Raw genomic sequence first — 6,698 nt, 5'->3', positions numbered from 1 at the left:
ATTGTTGTTTTCAAGTAGTCACAACGAGTGGTCAGTCGTTATCATGTGATACAACGTGACTGCCGGTGTTTTACTGCAATTCTTCTCTGTTCAAATTTGGGTGCGGAATTAGAGACCAGGTAATTCGCGGAGTCATTCTGCCATTCTTGATAAACTATTCCTATTATTGAATTGAAGATATGTTGTGGAGTGCAATATTCTCGCTGGAATAGAGACAGTGACATTATTTGTTTCAGAATGGACGCCTTCCCCATGTGTTCTGTCTGCCAGCAACAATTTACTCTGGAAGACCCTGCCCCCTACCTACTGCCCTCTCTTCATGCTGTGTGTGAAACATGTGTGACATCTGCAGCTGCTGGTGTCAGATCATGCTCCACATGTCAGAGACAGGTCAACCCCATAGACACAAACCTCCAGAAGAATGTAGTGAGACAGAGGGAAATACTTCACCTGACAGCCAAACATTGCCCTACAGAGCTTCTCTGTACACATGAAGATGACGGCAACCAAGCTGTGTGTTGGTGTCAGGGGTGTGAGGAGTTACTCTGTGAATACTGCCAGAACATGCGTAATAGTTTTAAAGCTACCAGACGACATGTGGAAACCATCGTGGACGCAGCACCGGGAATACTAAACCCATCTGCAAACTTCACAATCCTTATCCTCTCGATTATTTTAACAAAACTTGTAACATTTTAATCTGTTACAAATGAAGACTTGCCGACCATGCTGAGCACAACGTTGGTGATGTAGGTGTGGCTGCTAGAGGACGGATAGAACAGCATGAGAAGAGTATGTGTGCATATCATACTTCTCACAAGGCACTTGTGAAGAATATCAGCAAGGTCATAAATGACACCAAGAAGACCAGCAGTGATCTGAAAGAGGCCATCCACCACGCTTTCCATTCTCTGAGGACACAAAGAGAAGGAACTGATCATAGAGCTTGAGAATCAGACGAAGCAGGCACTGTCAAATCTGCACACCGAGCAGGATACCTCTGAAGGCGAGAGTGAACGATGCAAGTGGATCTCAGACTATATCAAGACCGTTCTCAGATATGCTTCAAACTTGGACTTTCTCACACTGGAGAGTTCAATACAAGGCACAACGAAGACGCAACTCGGATCACTTCCACCAGAGAGGCACAGGACCCCTGCAGCCAAATTCAACACGAGGGGACTGGATAAATTGAAATCCGACATCTCTATCTTCAGGTCTGTCAGTGGACATGGCTCAGCATCTGATAAACCGACACTTACAGGTGGTTACTTCTTACTTTAACAATGGGTATTAATATTTACTGTAATACCGATATAGCTTTGTCGAAAATGAACAAAGTTTGAATCATTGTTTTACATTTTCCTATTACATAATGCCACCTTAAGATGGCATATGGACGCTGTATTTCGACATTTCCAACAATAATTCGGTGAAACATTAAATCGGTTGAGGAAACATTTGCTAGTTGTCATGACATAGAAAGCTTGAATAATGAACAGCTGTGGGTTATCTTACAGACAATTGTACACAGACCCCAGAGGTCCATATAATTGACACGAAGAAAGCACACAAGCAGGTAAGTACTTGTTAGTCTGTAGGCATGCGTATATACGTCGCGTTGTTGATTAGGTAAGTACCATCAACACTTTACGATGTACGTATAATGTTCGCATGTTCGCAATGTCTGTAAACTGTGCTTGTATATTAGAGCTGAAACATACCAACTGTAAATCTAAGATCGCGACATTGAATTCTCTCGTTTCAAGGTGAAGCCCCCGGAGGCTGCCAACGATTCAACACCACTACCACAGTTTGGTATGGTTATTTTTCATTACCTTGAAAACAATTATGAAATTGAAAAGAACAAGACTGTTTACATCTCTCTCTTCTCATGTTGTGTTATCACAATAGATACATAGCTATTCTGATATATATCAGAAACACATTCCCAAACCTCCTTATGAATCCAAATATTAACGAATGGTCACAGGTTAACAACATTAGCAAATACATATCCAGGAAATCAGCATTTGGATTTTGTACAACATGTTATCCTGGTATTGTGATATGTGTACACATAATGGACAAGGATTATTAATACCCGACAGCAGTTACATTTTGTGTTTAATCTTCACTATGAAATAGACCCTGATGTATCGTGTAAATGGTGTGCTAAGATGGAGTACCTCCCAAGTCCTGAACATCGAAGATGCTCTTTATTTCTTCATGTCTGTAAGCAGTGTTGGTTTTGTTCTTTAATCCTGGAAATAGTTTACAGATGCGGGGAGCAAAACCTACAGTCTGGAAACAGGACCAGGGACCACGTTGACATTGCTATGTGAGTAAAGTCAGTTTCGTCATTGGTGACGTTACACTACTGATGTGCGCCCTTCTCAAACAGGGTAGGTTACTGGCTCTGCCCTAGCGTGCAACCACGGGGATGTTATACAGGACGCGGATGAAATATTTTCACACTGAGTGCTTTCAGTGTCACTGAAATCCATTATGGGTCCTGTTTTTTTAGTGCCGGACATTTTCTTATCAAAGACATGGGACTGCTTATAGTGTATGTATGTTTTCCATCTTCTGACCACACGATAAGGAATTTAATTTAGACTCATCAAAGAATGGGCTCCTGTGGGAGGGGGGGGGGGGGGGGGGGCTGCGAGGAGCGTCATGTCCAAGGCTAAAGATCCAGCGTGCTTGTGGTGTCAGGAAGGTGTCCACCTGTGATCGGCTGTATACACCTTGTGCGCAGACTCTTCCAGTTTTCTCACAACCCCTAGTGTACAATACACAACAATGTGCACTTAAACGGACCCACCAATACGTTGGTATATGACCAGATGGTGGCCACATGAAAACGTGCAGGTACAGCAACGTGCAGTAAATTTATACAAAGTACTGTTACTATGTGTCCCAATCCACCCCGCTGTAAATAGGTACCTCATATGGATGGGAAAGCCGCAATAACTTGGTGTGGTTAATAGCCGCAAGAATGGTATGGTCCCCAGGGAGCTGAGACTGATAATCAATTCAGGGTCGAAGTTAACTTTTCTTAATAAGGGAGGAACTATAAAACTTAAAGGTATTTTATGTCAGTACTTGGATGCATAAAAATAAATCGGGGGGTGGGGTGGGGGGTGCAACTGAAAAACGCATGTACCAGTTGCATGAATATGTGAGTTAGATTACTAATAAATAATACTTTGTTTCATTATTTCTGTTAACAGTATTAACGGATTGTTATCTTATTATGTGTATTTATATTGTGTGATTTTGTGAGTTTTTCCATATATCAAGCAGCTGATACAATTTAGTGTTTTCAAGTCGGAATAAATGTTGAAACTGCAAGCTCAGCATTCAGTGGAGTTTATAGATTTATTTACATGAATGTTATTTAATTTGATGACGACACTTCCGCCATTCACATGTGTAAAAAGTCTGTTTAGTGAGACATGATCTTCAATTACTTGAATGTCAAATATGTAAAATTAACTGGCGACATTGAGATTCCTCCCGGCAAAATTGTATATTTTTGAGAAACTTTGTAATAAACTTTGTAAATATATACGAATATGATCAATTTGAAAACTGTCAACTGTTAAAATATTTAGTGTTGGAATTATCAATAGTGTTGGAATGAGAAATAACCATATTTACTAGTCAATACACATAACACGACAACCTGTTCCGCCCAGTGAGTGTGTTCAGACTGTGGTCAGTGATTGAAGCGGACGTAGAAGTTACCTGTTGATACAGTGTCTGTTGAACACTCACATGTAAAAATATCTTCAAACAACTACGTTGTCGGTCTTATTGTTCACTAAATTGTATAAGATGAGTTTAGAATACAAACAATGATAGTTTTATCATGATATGAAGTTTATACAAATGTGTTTTCAGTCGGCAAGTCTATTTCTGACTACAGACAGGGAACCAGCTCAACCAACAATTTCTGACAAACTGTTTTATACAGTGTTTATTTCATAGCCAGTCAGTGTAAAATTGCATGAAAAACATTTAGAATACCCACACAAATATTTTCACAACATTATAATATCTATTTATATTGCAGTTATGACACAGTTCTCACTCAGGTGAAAATTGCAGCCGATATTCAGTGCACTGTTTTGTAAACATTGAAACGAGGCTGACAATAAAATGTCAAATTTGTTGTCTGAAGTCAGGAAATTTGTTAAACTGTAAACAAAATGTATATTTCCAGGTACTCAACTACAAATGGAAGCTGCTCGAGCCAACAGAGACTGGTGCCACGTAACTACAGACGGTCAACTGGTCAACTCGCCGCCCGCCACACAGCACAGACACAGCGGCAGGTTACGGAAATATCTGGGTACATGTGCCTCCACCTCCATCCCCCTTCCTCCATTCCCCTCTATTGCGACCCCTGCCCCGCACACAGTACTGGGAGACACACTCTAGGGTGGGTGTGGTGGATAGAGGATTGTGGCCTCTTGTCCTGGAGGTGGGTGTGGTGGCGGAAAGTCAGGTGGACAGTGAGAGGTATGTTTGTCTACAGCACCGCTCCTGGTGTGTCGGTGTATGGAGATGTGACACACACCGGGGGAGTCTCTGTACCAGGGTGTGGCAGCAGGGGGAGGAGGGGAAGTGTTACAGTAACACAATGTCTGACACACTCGGCACACAGGCCACTCTCCACTATGGCGTTGTGCTGGATGTGGGGAGGGGGGAACTCGCCTTCACCGACCTGGACAGAGAGGTTGTTTTAGCCATGGTGGATGTTGAGTGGAGGGAGTCTCTTCTTCACGTGTTTAGTGTTGGTCCACCAGATCGCTGCAGTCAACATGAAGGTGATGAGTGCGACAGATATCACCATGACTGACATCAAGAAGTCACTTATCTATGCCGCCTTGAATTAGACAATAAAATAAACATGACATTGTGTAAACATGTAAGTGTGACTTATTTATTTAAACTGCCAAATGTGATTGTAGTGATTGAGGCGGACGTATAAGTTGTCTGTCTGTGTGTTGTTTGTTGTGTACAAGAATGTAACGAGGTCAGCTAAATCTGTTGTTTTTCTACTTGACTGGATTCTGTGGGATATTACAAACATTTTGCATCCACACATGACTATTGTTATGAGTATTATTCTGCAGTAGTTGACCAGTTTATCACACATTGCATACATGTCTGGGACTTAGCACAACAAATAACTGAATCCACAAATTCATCAAAAGTTGTTTCAAATCATGAATTTATTACCATATTTGGTTTCTACTCTGTAATGTAAATGTTTTAGATCCCCACATGAACAGTTGTGAATCCACACACGTCACATTTGATGTCAGTGAAGAGATGTGGTGAAAGTGATTGAAGCGGGCATAGAATGTACGTGTTTACATCATGTGGCCTGTGCACAGTTAAGCACCTGAACTTCACTCGGTTACCGACACTTCAAAATGTTGAATTCAGGATACCTTGTGTCACATCAAACAAACACATATTCATACTTGAGCCCTATACAGATTTTGACAGTTGTCTCACTCATTCATGCTAGTGGAAGAAAATGAATGAACCTCCTTTGTGAAACATTTTACAACAGTGCAAAAATATGCTTAGAGAAACCGATCTGCTACTGTGGGCATTATTTTTCCATCCTCCGACTTGTGGACCTACTTGTCAATGCATTATTTGACCTGAATACATACCATGCACTGCGTGTGCGTGCGTTCGCACGTGCGTGTGTGTGTGTATTAGCCTGCCACACGGCCACTGAAACAGATGTATCAAACACAGCCCATGCGAGACTATGACATATGTTGCGAGTCCATAGATTTCAGCACTCTCTAAAAATCCATGCTCCATTTCAGTTTTATATTTCAATAAAATAAAGTAAATATGTTAGTCGCGAGCGTGTGCATGTGGAGTGCCAAATTTAGTCAGATTTTACTTCAAAATCTTTTCAAAAAGGGCAATACATGTATCATTCTATTACACCCTCAACTATACAAACTTCCTCATGTTGATATCAAACTGCTATGACTTCTGGGGCGGTGTTCAGAGAAACGGCGCCAGACAATACTCAGTTGTTCGGCTTTAGATGTCAGAAAGTTTACTGTGACAGGCTGAAATGGTACTTGAGTCACAACACACATACACAGATAGAGGAGCCAGTGTTCCGGGTACAGGGACACCATGTTTGGATGGCGATTCTTCATCGTCGACGTTGTCGTATCCAGGGGGTGGACGACAAGGAATGCTGTACTCAGTCAGTGGTCGATGTACATGTACATAGGTAAGATCAGGCCACGGTACGATGCTGTGCTGTCAGTGGTCGTGACGTAATAGTAGGTATGATATGAGGGTCTGTGCAGTATTCATCTACATTTCAGGGGGTAAACTATTTCGTTTACAGGTTTGAACAATCCTGAAATCGCGAAAGCTGTTGTGAAAAATGAAAGCTATATGTTCTCACGATCTACTATCATTTAGTTTTGTCTCCTGCTTTGCCTAGTTTTCGAGTTACAACCCTTGTTTTCATAGACGATGCTGTCAAAATCACTTGATGTCGCTAGGTTGTAATCCGTCTTAGTTGGTATAAACCTACATGTTATTTGTCATCATTCACTTGAAGCTCAGTTAATGAATGTATAACAGGTATGATTAATGGTAACGGCACTTAGATTACCCGACAAAGGTCCCCATTT

At 41.5% G+C, this 6,698-nt stretch overlaps 1 pseudogene; it reads left to right on the top strand.

Moving 5' to 3' along the window:
- The first annotated feature begins 237 nt into the window (after nucleotides 1-237).
- LOC137280906 (protein PML-like) lies at nucleotides 238-4,993 on the top strand (annotated as a pseudogene).
- The last annotated feature ends 1,705 nt before the right edge of the window (nucleotides 4,994-6,698 follow it).

The sequence above is a fragment of the Haliotis asinina genome, chromosome 4 (genome assembly GCF_037392515.1).
Source record: "Haliotis asinina isolate JCU_RB_2024 chromosome 4, JCU_Hal_asi_v2, whole genome shotgun sequence".
NCBI lineage: Eukaryota > Metazoa > Mollusca > Gastropoda > Lepetellida > Haliotidae > Haliotis > Haliotis asinina.
Note: the sequence above shows the minus strand (reverse complement) of the source record. Positions and strands in the feature narration are given on the sequence as shown.